The sequence below is a fragment of the Vombatus ursinus genome, unplaced genomic scaffold (assembly GCF_900497805.2).
Source record: "Vombatus ursinus unplaced genomic scaffold, bare-nosed wombat genome assembly UNPS02014807.1, whole genome shotgun sequence".
Lineage (NCBI taxonomy): Eukaryota > Metazoa > Chordata > Mammalia > Diprotodontia > Vombatidae > Vombatus > Vombatus ursinus.
In genome coordinates this window covers 17,593,386-17,607,093 of record NW_020954585.1, presented here as the reverse complement: position 1 = coordinate 17,607,093, position 13,708 = coordinate 17,593,386, and positions in this window count along the sequence as shown.

Here is a 13,708-nt window from a genome sequence, read left to right as displayed (position 1 = left end):
CTGCCCTGCGGTCCCTTAATGTAGAAGCAGCTAAATCTTGTGTTATCCTGATTGTGTTTCCACAATACTTAAATTGTTTCTTTCTGGCTCCTTGTAATATTTTCTCCTTGACCTGGGAACTCTGGAATTTGGCTACAATATTGCTTGGAGTTTTCCTTTGGGGTTCTCTTTCAGGAGGAGATAGGTGGATTCTTTCGATTTCTATTTTGCCCTCTGGTTCTAAAATATCAGGGCAGTTTCCGTGGATAATTTCTTGAAAGATGATGTCTAGGCTCTTTTTTTCATCATGGCTTTCAGATAGTCCAATAATTTTTAAATTCTCTCTCTCGGATCTATTTTCCAGGTCAGTTGTTTTTCCAATGAGATATTTCACATTGTTTTCTAATTTTTCATTCTTTTGGATTTGTTTTACAGTGTCTTGATTTCTCATAAAGTCACTAGCTTCCAATTGCTGTATTCTAATTTTTAAGGAAGTATTTTCTTCAGTAAGCTTTTGGACTTCCTTTTCCATTTGGCCAATTTTGCTTTTTAGGACATTCTTCTCCTCATTGGCTTTTTGGACCTCTTTTGCCATTTGGGTTAGGCTATTTTTTAAGTGTTATTTTCTTCAGTACTTTTTTTTGGGGTCTCCTTTAGCAAGCTATTGACTTGTTTTTCATGATTTTCTTGCAAAACTCTCAGTTTTTCATCTACTTCTCTTACTTGCTTCTCAAAATCCGTTTTGAGCTCTTCCAAGGCCTGAGACTGATTCATATTCTTCTTGGAGGCTTTGGATGTAGGAGCTTTGGCTTTGTTGTCTTCTTCTGGTAGTATGTTTTGATCTTCTTTGTCACCAAAGTAAGATAATATAGTCTGACTCTTTTTGCGATGCTTACTCATGATCGCAGCCAACTACTTGAGTTTTAAACTCTTTGTTAAGGTAAAAGTCTGCTTCCAATGTGGAGAATGTACTGTCCCAAGCTTTGGGGGTTTGTACAGCTGTTTTCAGAGCCCTTCTAGGAACCTGAAAATTTTCAGTTCTTCCAAGGTGCTATGATAAGGGTCAAGGTGTTTTCTCTCCACCGCCACAACAAGCTTCACCATACCAGCACTCCTCCTTGCCCCAGGACCACCCCTCAGAACTGTGACCCAGATCCAAGTACAGGCAAAGCAAGAGATTCCTGCCTCAGCACTGGCAAAGAGATCCCTGCAATCCCCCTCTGATTAGCCACTTGATTCTCCCTCAATCTATGGGCCGGAAGGTCAGGAAACAGCTGCGGCCCCGGGGGTGGCTGAGACCTAACGCTTTCTCTCACCGCAGTCACAGACTTTTCCCACTGACCTTCTAAGTTGTCTTTGGCGTTCTTGGGTTGAGAAGTCTGGAAACCGCCACAGCTCCCAAAGATTCAGTCCTCTGGGGCCTGCTCTAGGGTCCCTGTGGCCTGCGCGCCCATGCCACACTTCGCTCCTCTCCCTGCCCAGAGCAATATACCTTTCTGATCAACCATCCAGGCTGTCTTTGGCTGGAAATTTGTTTCATTCTGTCTTTTTGTGGGTTCTGCTGCTTTAGAATTTGTTTAGAGCCATTTTTTATAGGTATTTGGAGGGGTTTGGGGGGAGAGCTCAGGCAAGTCACTGCTTTCCCTCTGCCATCTTGACTCCACCCCCCCCAAAGGGAGACATTTTGGAACTCAAAATTTTAAAAAAAAAAGGAATGTTAAAATTTGTTTTTGTGTAAATGGAAAAAAAACAAAATACTAAATAAGATTTTTTTTAAAAGAAAGTACTTGGTTTTTGTCTATAGCCCAAATGTCCAACACTAATTTAAAAGTTCGATGTTGGCTACAATATCATTCCTGTAATTTAAAATTTTAATGTCATTCAGGTAGCATTTCTGACCCTCTCCTGATTCTCCACCATCTAAAAATTTGTTTTTTGAACAAATCCTCCCTTCCCCCACCCCATACCTCTATACACATACCTCCTGTCAAAGTGTTGTATGGCATATTTAAAAATTAATAAAGTGAATTCACATTTGATTTCTATGGATTTTTTTTTGAAAACTTCCTGGTGATTCTTGAAATCATTGGAAATCCCCTGACATGCCACAGAATCAATGGGAATCACTGCCTAAAATTTATGGAAAAATCTGTTATCAAAATCAGATTTATTTACTCTTCTGGAGAAAAAAAGAAAAATAAAATTCTAACCATATTGATGGAGTGCTTTCGAGGCCTTTGCTTTGTTGGGTATATTAACTTAGCCTCAAAACTATACACCTCCCCCAAAAAGATTTCATTCTGGGCAGAAAGAAATGGATGGTCAAGATTTTCAAATTTCCTTGATGAATCATTCCTTTCATCTAAGGCTGCACTTACTCCCTGACCCCTTCACCCTGACTGAAGTACTACGTTTTCAGACTATGTAAAAGAAAGTTTGTTAAGCTGGATCAGAACTTTGTGCCATTATAACCCACCTCCATTCAGAGGCATTACTTGAGATTTCTAAAGCAGGCAAGAAAAGCAGTGGATAGTTCAGAGCTGGGGTGGCCCAACCTACCAAGAAGAAAGGGAATTCCTACTAGTGACTCCTATGTCATATGTCCTAGAATTTCAGATAGCAGACTGCTAAACAGAATTTTATCTTGACAGAATGCTGGCTGTAGAGAACCCCTGGGCTTGGGGGTAATCTGTTCTAACCTTACACAAAGTTTATTGAGTGTTTTTTTTTTTTCCTTGCTATAAATTCTGTAGAACAAATCATGCTCAGAAGTCTCATATCCTTGAACACTGAAGCTGCACAGCAACCGTCTGTGAACTGTGGCGGTTTTTGTGGTCTGGATGACTGCCCATTAAAAAATGAGCTTCAACTTGATCTGGAGCAGATTCTAATTTAGGTCACGGGAAGCTATTGCAGGCTTCACTGTGCCCCAGTGTTAGCCATTATGTACTTAAGGTAACTGGAAAGCATTTGGGAGTTTTTAAGAAATGAGAAATTTGACTTGGGTCCTGTGCCTCAGGGAGGAAGGGCAGGGAAATGCAATTATTTTCTCTTTCAAATAAAACCCACAACAATGGGGATTGGAGAGAAAGGAAAGGACCTTAGGTGCAAAACAATCCCAAGTGTGGTTTCAAAAGACATAAAAGCCTAGGATTCCAGTGGGCAGCCAAGGTGTTTACAATGTAATCCAATTTAACCCAAAAGCATTTGTTAAGCATCTCCTAGGAGGCAGCAGGGTGACTCAGTGGATAGAACACTGGGACTGGAGTCAGGAAGACCTGAATTTAAATGTGGCCTCAGACACAGGTGACCTGGGCAAGTCATTAAACTTCTATTTGCTTTAATTCACTGGAGGAGGAAATGGTAAACCATTCCAGTACCTTTGCCACGAAAACCCCCTGGACAGTATGGGTGTGCTGTGGTCCACAGGGTCATGAAGGGTCGGACACGACTGGATGAATGAACAACGACATATTCTGGACATTGTGCTAGGTACTAGAAATACAGAGGCAAAAGGAAAAAGTCCCTGCCCCACTTACATTGTCAAGATAAACATACCTGAATGAAACAGGATGTTCGTATTCTACGCCTGTGTGAGGTGTTTCAATATTGAGGAGATATTAAAATGAATAGGAATCAAATCTGGGAATGATTAGTCAGACAAGGCTATGTAACACTCAATATTGAAACTAGGTAGTTTCAATATTGAGCTAGTTTTTATTTTACAGCAAATTGTAGTGATGCCTTTTGTTTTTATGTCACCTAAATTTCTTCCTGTCCTCTTCTTCTTCCTTTATGGAGAGCCATCCCCCTTTAACAAAGAATTTAAGATAGAAAAAGAGGAAGAAAATAAAAGAAGTAAGCAAGAGAATCAATACATTAAAAAAAAATGATGTGTTCAATGTTCCATACCTGCAGACCCCACCCCAAACCCCCAACCTCCCTTCAGAGGAATGGGGTGAGGTGACTTCTCGTGTTTCCTCTTTGTGGCTAAACTTGTTCTTTATGTCATGATTGACTCTGGTCTTACTCGCTCAGGGCAAGACTGGCTACATTGCCCCCTACATTTCCCCATTTCTAGGGGTCTCCTGGAGTGGTTGAGTTTGTCTTTCTGTAATGGTATAAGCTCAGGTGTCACCTCTTCAAGGTGTTCATTCCACTGTTAGCTGCCAACACTTAACTTTCCAGTTACCTTTAACCAATTTATATCAATTGACTTTTACAAAAGCACATTTATTTAGCTTATATTGTAAGAAAAGAAGTACAGAAATTTTGCCCAACACCTCAGGGGCATGCTGTCTCCTATACCAACTCAGTCCTTGGGGATAATGGACTTAACACGGTTGATACATGGCAATGGCCCCACCAAATTTACATATAAATGCAGCATTACTGCTGGATGAGTTCACATTTTAGCTATTGCTGGACTGGGTTCTGAAAATATCTCCTCAATCTTTGGGGTCTAGATGCTGGACTGATTAGCTGCAAACCCCAAAATGAACTCCATCCACTCTAGCCACCTCCTAGGGGATCACCCTTCTGACTTTTTGAAGGTCCCAAGGTCATAGCTATCTCCAGTCTCCTCCATCTAAAACAGGAAAAAACAATGAGGCCTGTATTCATGGGCCACATATCAGCCTCAGCTGGGGGTGCCTGAGGTTTTTCCCCTTTACAGCATTGCTTCTCTTCTCCCATTGGAACAGAGCCAGAAAGGAAGGAATCAGACCAAAGGTGCTAGCTCTGGCTGATAAATGCCTTTTGAATGTACCCCAGTTCTGCTTACACAGTCTATCACATAGTTAGCAGACTGGAACCAGTTACAGAAAGTCTTTGCTTGTGCTGAATCTTTCCAAGGCACTTCCATTACATGCCATCGTACCTCCCTGGATGCAGGCTCCCCAGCCTCTTCCAAGTGCGATATTTCATCAGCCAGTCATGCTAACGCCTGCTTACCAGCCTTTCGTTACCATTCTAACTTTGTAGTATTCATTTGCTTATTTTTTTCACTTAGTATTTTTTCCAATTACATGTAAAGATAGTTTTCAACATTCACTTTTATAAGATTTTGAGTTCTAGATTTTTCCCTCTTTCCTTACCTTCCTCTCTCCCCAAGATGGCAAGCAGTCTGATATAGGCTATACATGTACAATCATATTAAACATATTTCCACATTGGTCATGTTGTGAAAGAAGAGTCAGAACAAAAGGGAAAAACCACAAGAAAGAAAAAAAAAGAAAATAGTATGCTTTGATCTGCATTCAGATGTGGATAGCATCTTTCTCTGGATGTGGATAGCATTGTCCGTCATGAGTCTTTGGGAACTGTCTCAGATCATTGTTTTGCTGAAAAGAGCTAAGTCTATCAAAGTTGATCATCACACAATGTTGCTGTTACTTTGTACAATGTTCTCCTGGTTCTGCTCACTTCACTCAGCATCAGTTCATGTAAGTCAAGGTTTTTCTGAAATCCACCTGCTCATCATTTCTTATAGAACAATAGTATTCCATTGCATTCATATACCACAACTTGTTCAACAATTCCCCAGTTGATGGGCATCCCCTCAATTTCCAATTCTTTGCCACCACAGAAAAAGCTGCTATAAATCTTTTTGTACATGTGGGTCCTTTTCCATTTGTTATGATCTCTTTGGGATACAGACCTAGTAGTGGTATTGCTGGATCAAAGGGTATACACAGTTTTATAGCCCTTTAGGCATAGTTCCAAATTGCTCTAAAGAACAGTTGAATCAGTTCATAACTCCACCAACAATGCATTAGTCTTTCAATTTTCCCATGTCTTCGCCAACATTTATCATTTTCCTTTTTTGTCATATTAGCCAATCAGATAAGATGGTACCTCAGAGTTGTTTTAATTGTAACATTCATTTTCAATTGTTTTGTGGAAGTTATTCTTTCCATTTACATTATTGTAGCCATATGTGTGTATATGTATATATGTAGTTATGTATCTATATGTTTGTATACATACATGTATGTGTGCATATATGTATATGTGTGTATACATACATACATATCTACATATATCATTTTCCTAGAATTGGGCTAATTTTTCAAAGAGGTTGGATACATGACTTGACAGAGAAAAAAGAGGATTGGATACTAAGTTTTGGGTACTTTAAATAATGACTGAAAAAATCTTCCTGTTTACGGCAAGTGGTTATGACAGGAGATGTGGGGAGAAGGAGAGAGAGAGAAGTATAAGTGGAGTTGGTGGAAGCCCTAAAGCCCTCCTGTAGCAGACTCTAAGATTCTTATTAGGGACTGAATGATGTAGAGCATCTCTCTTGCAATTCTTTAAACTTCAGGATTCTGGACAATTTGGATTAGCTTTGGAAGGGCCAGCCATGGCTCATCCAGAGATTTGGGACCACCATATGCCAGATCTCAGGGTCAATTTTATCCTAACTCTCTTCAGCATCTGCTTTCATAGTCATCTAGCTTACCTTATTGTAAGTTCAACCCTTTAGAACAGTGCTCTGCAATTTTTTTTATTACATACTCCTAGCAGTAAAAAATTTGCAAATACACACCATCAGTGTTGTATATTTATTAACCTATAAATTTTGTTATGAACTAACAATATACATGTAAGAAATATAAAAATATAAATTTGAAAAGAATGATACAGAATGAAATAATATTTGATCTTATAATGAATAGGGAGCCACTAGACTTTGTTTAGTGGGGTGCTACATAGTCAGACCTTCACGTTAGCTACTTAGAAGATGGATTGGAGAAGGAAAAGACTTGAGGTAGGGAGACCAATTAGGAAGCTATTGCTTCCTAGTCCAGGTGAAAGGTGACTGGCTGTACAAGTAAAGGAAGAGGAATGGATGCAAATCATTATTGTAGAGGTAGAAACAACAAGATTTGGTAACTGATCATATATGCAGGGTGAAGGAAAGTGAGGAGTCAAGGAAACTTCCAAAGTGACAAAATAGGATAACTAGAAGGATGATGGCACCTCCAACAGAAATGGAAATGTTTAGAAAAAGGTTTGGTTTCAAGGGAAATGTAATAAATTATGCTAACAAAACTAAGAACTCAAAAGAAATACTTTTTAAAATAGAAAATACCCAAACTAACCAAATAGATATCTCAGAAATGGAAATAAAATTAGCTGTAAAGGAATTATCAAAGGAGGAAAGCAAAACTGGTCCACATGGATTCACAAGAGAATTCTATTGAACTTTTAAAGGACAGCTATTACCAATACCACACAAATTATTTAGAGAAATTGAGAAAGAAAGAATCCTATAGAATTTTCTAAAGAGGCAAATATAGTCCTAATGCCTAAACTAGGAAAGGATAAAATACAGAATGAGAACCATAGTCCAAAATCAATGAATGTTGATTAAAAATTTTAGATAAAATTCTATCAGTTTACAGAAGTTCATCCTAGTAATTGTTTATGATGACCAAGTGGAATTTATACTAGCGATGCAAGGATAGTTTAATATTAGGGAAATAATCAATATAATCATATTAAAAACAAAAACATCAAGAAATACATGATTATCTCAAGAGATTCACGAAAAAAAAAACCCTTGACAAAGTTCATTTATGTTAAAAAAAATCATACAAAGCATTAAGATCTTTTTTTAGTACAATAAAAAGTATTTAAAACTAAAAGCAAGCATTTATACAATGGGAGTACACTAGAACCTTTTCCATAATTATGAGAGTAAAGCAAGACTTCTCACTCTCTCCTCTAGTATTTGATAAAGTTTTGAAAATGTTAGCAATCAAAATAAGTAAAGAGAAAAAAATTAAAGGCATTAAGATGAGTAAAAGAGGAGATATAATTATCCCTATTTGTTGATAACGTGATGGTTTACTTAGAAAATCAACCAAGATACTAATCAAGAAATAGGTTCAACACAGATTCAGGTTACAAAATGAACCCTCAAAATTATTTCTATATAATAATCAACAACATTTCTGTATGATAATAACAAAATCCATGAAGCAGTAACAGAAAGAGAACTCTCATTCCAAATAACTACAAAATGTATACGGTATCTGGGGATCAATCTATCAAAACACACGAAATACCTGTATAGATTCAATTTCAAAGTACTCCTTAAAGAAATAAACAAAAAGCTGGAGAACTATTCAGGGCTCATGGCTGGGCTGTTCCAATATAATAAAAATGGGAATCCTACCAAAGTTAATTCATACTTTTGATGCTATATCAATCAAATAATCAAAGGAATACTTCCAGAACTCAATAAAATAATACTAAAATTCATTTAAAAATTAAAATTCTGGAATATCAGGGTAGCTAGGAAAAGAGGTAGATCTGAAAGGGGAATAGCACTTCCAGGCCTCAAACTGTATTATAAAGCAGCGTTCATCAAAACCATCTGGTATTAGTTAAAAAAAAAAAAAAGAAAAGGTAGATCAAAGAAACAGACTAAAAAAAGGGAGAATCAGAAACTATGGAAAATTTCTTGCTGCTAAACTACCAAGATGCAACTAGGACTTATATGAATATAATTATAAAATTCTATCTAGTTTGATAAACTAGAAAATATAAGTTACTTGAGAAAGAACTCTTCATTTGATCAAAACTGCTGGAAAAATAATTGGAAAGCAATCCGGCAGAAATTAGGCTTAGACCAACACATTATACCATATTTCACAATACCTTCTAAAAGGTTATATGTCCTTAATATAAAAGATCATACTATAAAAGCATTAGAAGAGAAGTAGATCATATGCTACTCACAGCTATGGGTAGGAGATGTATTCTTAACCAAACAAGGGATAGATGTAATTACAAAAGATAAAATAGATCATTTTAATTACATGAAACTGAAAAGCCTTCTGTATACATATGCAAAAAGCATTGATACACCCAAGGTAAGAAGGAAAATAATCAAATGGGAGAAAATCTTTGTATCAAATTTCTCTGGTAATGATTTGGTAGCCAAGATATATAAATATTATTTATAAGTATATATTTACATACATACATAGATACATGCATAGATAGACACATATATATTTATATATGTATACATGTGAGAGTGTGGTATATATTAATGTGCTATTACAAATCTTCTTACTATACTACTCTATTAAATGTCTTGTTTTGAACTAATTGTATCCTCTGGCTGACTAGAGGAAAAACATATATTTTAATGGGGGCTCATGAGCTGTACTGTTCTGAGTGGATGCAGACCCATGAAAACATTAAATCTGGGAAGCTGTTCTGGAGAGATGCCTCCTTTGAGAGAGGTTTCTCTTTAAGTACTAGAGATGTAAAGATAAAAAAGGGACACTGTCCTTTCCTTAAAGGAGCTAGCATTCTACCATATCTGTATTAGAGTGGGAGGGATAAAAAAATGTATGCTCACACAAATAAACGAAAGGTAATTCAAGAGGGAGAAAAAACTGACAATAGAGGATTCGGGAAGGCCTCCCAGAGGAGGTGACACCTAAACTTAGCTTTGTAGGAAGATAAGGATTCTGAGAGTCTGTGTTGAGGAGAGGAATACACATATCCCAACCAGTCAGTTCACAATCTCTAGAAACTAAACCTAAAGATTCAGTGAAAAAATTAGTTGAAATAACTAGTAATTTCAGTCAAATAATTGGCAATATAATAAACCTCCAAAAAAGCAGCCTTTTTGTGTATAATTAATAAGACTCAATGGGAAAAGATTAGAACTTTCAGTCAAAGTAACTAAAGATACATAAAATTTCTTGCTGCTAAACTACCAAGATGCAACTAGGACTTATATGAATATAATTATAAAACTCTTTACAGAAATAAAGGAAGACTTAAATAATTGGATAGCTAATCATTGTTCATGATTGGACCATGTGAATATCAAACAATGATGATGCTACCTAAATTTATTTATAAATTTAGGGCCATAACTATTCAAGCAAGCAAAGCATTACTTTTTAGAACTAGACACAACTATGGGCTTCTATTTTAGAGAGAAGCTTCAGATCATTAAAAATCACTGTGAAGTTTTCCTAAGACAGTCCAGCCTTCTATCATCTTCTTGTTTGATTCTGAGAAATAAATTAATAATTTAAGCAAAACTCCCAAACTAGGGAAAGGATAAACAAATAGAAGCAGAGCACGGAAAGAGAATTTTGGGGGGAAGAGTGGCATCAAAATAGTTTAAGTAAAACTAACATCAAGGTCAAAGTACTGATGTATAAGAGGAAGGAGATTTTTAAAATCTTAAATAAAAAAACAAAACAAAAAAAAAAAACCTAAAGAAGTAATGGAAGAAAATCGCAATCCTAACTCTCAAAACTTTATGCATGTGAATGGAATAAACAATATAATAAAGTGAAAGTGGAAGAATGTGTAAGAAAATAAAATCTCCAGTATAAAAGAAATCCATCTAAAAACAAAGGCACATTTGAAGTAAGAAACTGGAATAAAATTTTCTATGTATCAAATGAATTTTTTAAAAAGTTGCAATCAATCAATGACAAAACAAAAATTAATATCCATAATCTGTTAATGCTAAAAGATTACTGAACCCAAGGGGCTGAAACACTGTACCTACTTGTCCATAAGTGGCCCCTATGCTCTGGAGCCATGTATGTACTTCAGACTAGGTTCAGTACTAGGAAGTTCTAATGCTTCTAATGAGAGGAGGGACAGGCTCTTTTTTCTCATGGTATTTGGCTTATAAAAACTTTTATCCTGGTTCGCTGGGGGATAAATTGCTTAAAGTTTAGGTTTGGGCTCTTGTTTAGATCTCCCTAAAGGTAGAGTAGAAAGGTATTTAATGTGTAATAAAAATCAGATATGCAACAGATATTTATATTCTACACACTAAAGAAATGTCATCAGACACAAAAGACAGCACAAATTGACAAGACAACTAAAAACAAGATTCAGTAACAGCTTACAACTAGGGCAACTAGGTGGTAGAGTGGATAGAGAGCTGGGCATGGAGTCAGGAAGACTCATCTTCCTGAATTCAAAGCTGGCCTTCAACACTTATTTTGTGACCCTGGGCAAGTCGTTTAACCCTGTTTGCCTCAGTTTCCTCATTTGTAAAATGATCTGGAGAAGGAAATAGCAAACCACTCCAGTATCTCTGCTAAGAAAACCCCAAATGGGGTCACAAAGAGTCAGACGTGACTGAACAATAGCTTACAAACTCCTTATACTCCCTTGGGAGACTGGTATTTAAACTTCATCAAAAATATAATGAAATTAGCAGGACTGATAATTAGGCATTTTACATGTGGCTTCTGCTTTCCACAAAACTCTTTGTTCATATTGGCTGGTGAAAGGGGCAAGGCTTGAGCTAAACTGTTTATTGGTGGTCATCTTCTCTAAAAGTGCTGGAGTCATTGCTGGATACTCCTCCTCTTGCTGCCAGTCCGCTGTGACTTGAGGGGAGCTGGGACATCTGGACTTCTCAAATTTACAAAATCACCTCCAAGCCTGGATATGCCTGCCCCAGGGTAAACCCCAATTTGCCTATGATCAAAAAAACAAAACAAAACACAAAATAGGCAAACCAAACCCAGGCTCAGATTTGCCTAGGCAGGATATGTATTTTAGATACCATGTGTTTATGGCTTCATGGTAGCCAGAGTAGGGTTTAGGCAAGCAACTCTAGCTCAGCCTTTGTCAGGAAGCAGCTCAAAACAATCCAGACATAATTCACAGCCAGAAGGGAAGAGATCCCTGAGGGAGGTTATACTCCTTTTTAAATATCCACTGAGTCATTGGCAGTTATACTTGGTAATCAATAGGAAGACTTCATCATCTCAAAATGTAAACCCTTCAGGACTGAGTCACATATGACCAGAAGCAGGCCCCAAAGTTTCCTGTTGATCATCCAGAGCCAGAAATAGCAACTTTAAAGCTGCTTCATGGGATGGTTGGTCCTTGTTATAATAACGTCAATAGAGATCATCAAGGAAATTATGTTTAAAGAAACAATAGATGATGATCCAGTATCAATACTAAACATAAGCACCAAATTATATAGCATCTTAATTCATTAAGAAAAATTTAATTGGATTGCAAAAAGATATATGTATTCATATGTGTGTGTGTAATAACAATAATAAGAGAAGACTTTAATATTCTTCTTTCAGATCAGGACAAATCTAACAAAATGATAAAAGTGAAAGTACAGAACTGAACAAACTGTCAAAAAAATTAGAGCTGAAAGGTTTATGTTGTATTTCAAGTTGGAACTACATGATACCTTTACAAAATAGGCCATATACTAAGAAGTAAATAAGTTGCAAGTAAATGTTTAAAAAACAAGCTATTAAATTCATTCTTTAAAAACTAGAGCATAATAATAATAATAGGAAGCACAAGTAAAAGATACAACTCTAAATGGAAATGTAACACTGATATACTAAACAAGTCATGAAAGCAAATCATGGAAATAATAGCTATGTAAAAACAATGACAATAATAAGATAGTAAAAAAAATTTCTGGAATACAACAAAAAGTCCTCAGAAGAAAAATTATATCCCTAAGAACATATATTAGCAAAATTGAAAAAGTATTGATGTATTGATTTTTCAATATAAAAGTAAAAAAATAACAAATGAGGAAATATAAAATATGTATAGAAGAAAAAATGAAATAAATTGAGAGACAAAGGACTATAGAACCAATAAATACTAAACTAATAAAAATAAAAATAAATAAATAAAACTAAGAGCTGGTTATTTGAAAAAGACTAACAAAACTGATAAACCTCTGGTCAACCTGATTTTTAAAAAGAGAAAAAAAACAAAATATTCAAATGAAATATAACTCAGATGAAATTACAAGAGAAGAAATAAAAAGAATTCCCTGAACCAAAGACGTACCATTATATGCCAAAAAAATGAAAATTCATAAGAAATAAAGGATTACGTTATATAAAATGCCTAAGTAATCATAACACCAAATAAAGATCTTAAACAGTACAATCTCATGAGATGAAATTGTACCAGCTTTAAAGGAACTACCAAAAAGGAAAATAAAACCTGGTTTTGATGGATTGAAGGGAAATTCTATCAAACTTTTTAAAGAAAAATTAATTTGTGCAGTATTTGTGCTGTACTACACACATTTTTAAAAATTAAAAAATAAAACATTCTACTAAACACCTTTTATGAGTTAAATATAACTTTAGTGCCTAAACTGGGGAAAATAAAGAAAAGAAAAAGTATATATAATTTTAATGACTAACCAATTAAAAATTTTTAAATAAAATCATAGCTAAAAATAAACAATTCATTCAAAGAAATCATTCCCTATGATCAAGTTGGATTTACACCAGGGATGCAAACATGGCTTATGAAAACAATTAACTTAGAATCATTAGGAAAACAATTAATATAGTTAGGAATAGGAACTATATCTGTGATTTCATTGATAATGAGAAAGCACCTTCTCCCTTTGCAGATCACCACTGCTACTCAGAGCCGTAAGAGAGTTGCTTAGGGTGCTTAGAGCTTAAATGGCTTTCTAACCTAGGAAACACAGCCAATGTGTGTCAGAGGTAGGACCTGAACCCAAGTCTTCTTGGCTCTAAGGTCAGCTCTCTCTCCGCAAAGTCAGAGCTGCTTCTCTAACATAATTCATCCTATTCTAAACCTCCACAGCCACATGATTATATCAGTAAATGGAGGGAAAGCTTTTGACAAAGTATTATTCTCATCAATGGTAAGAAGAGCAAAAAGCATACTCATAGGAGGACCTTTT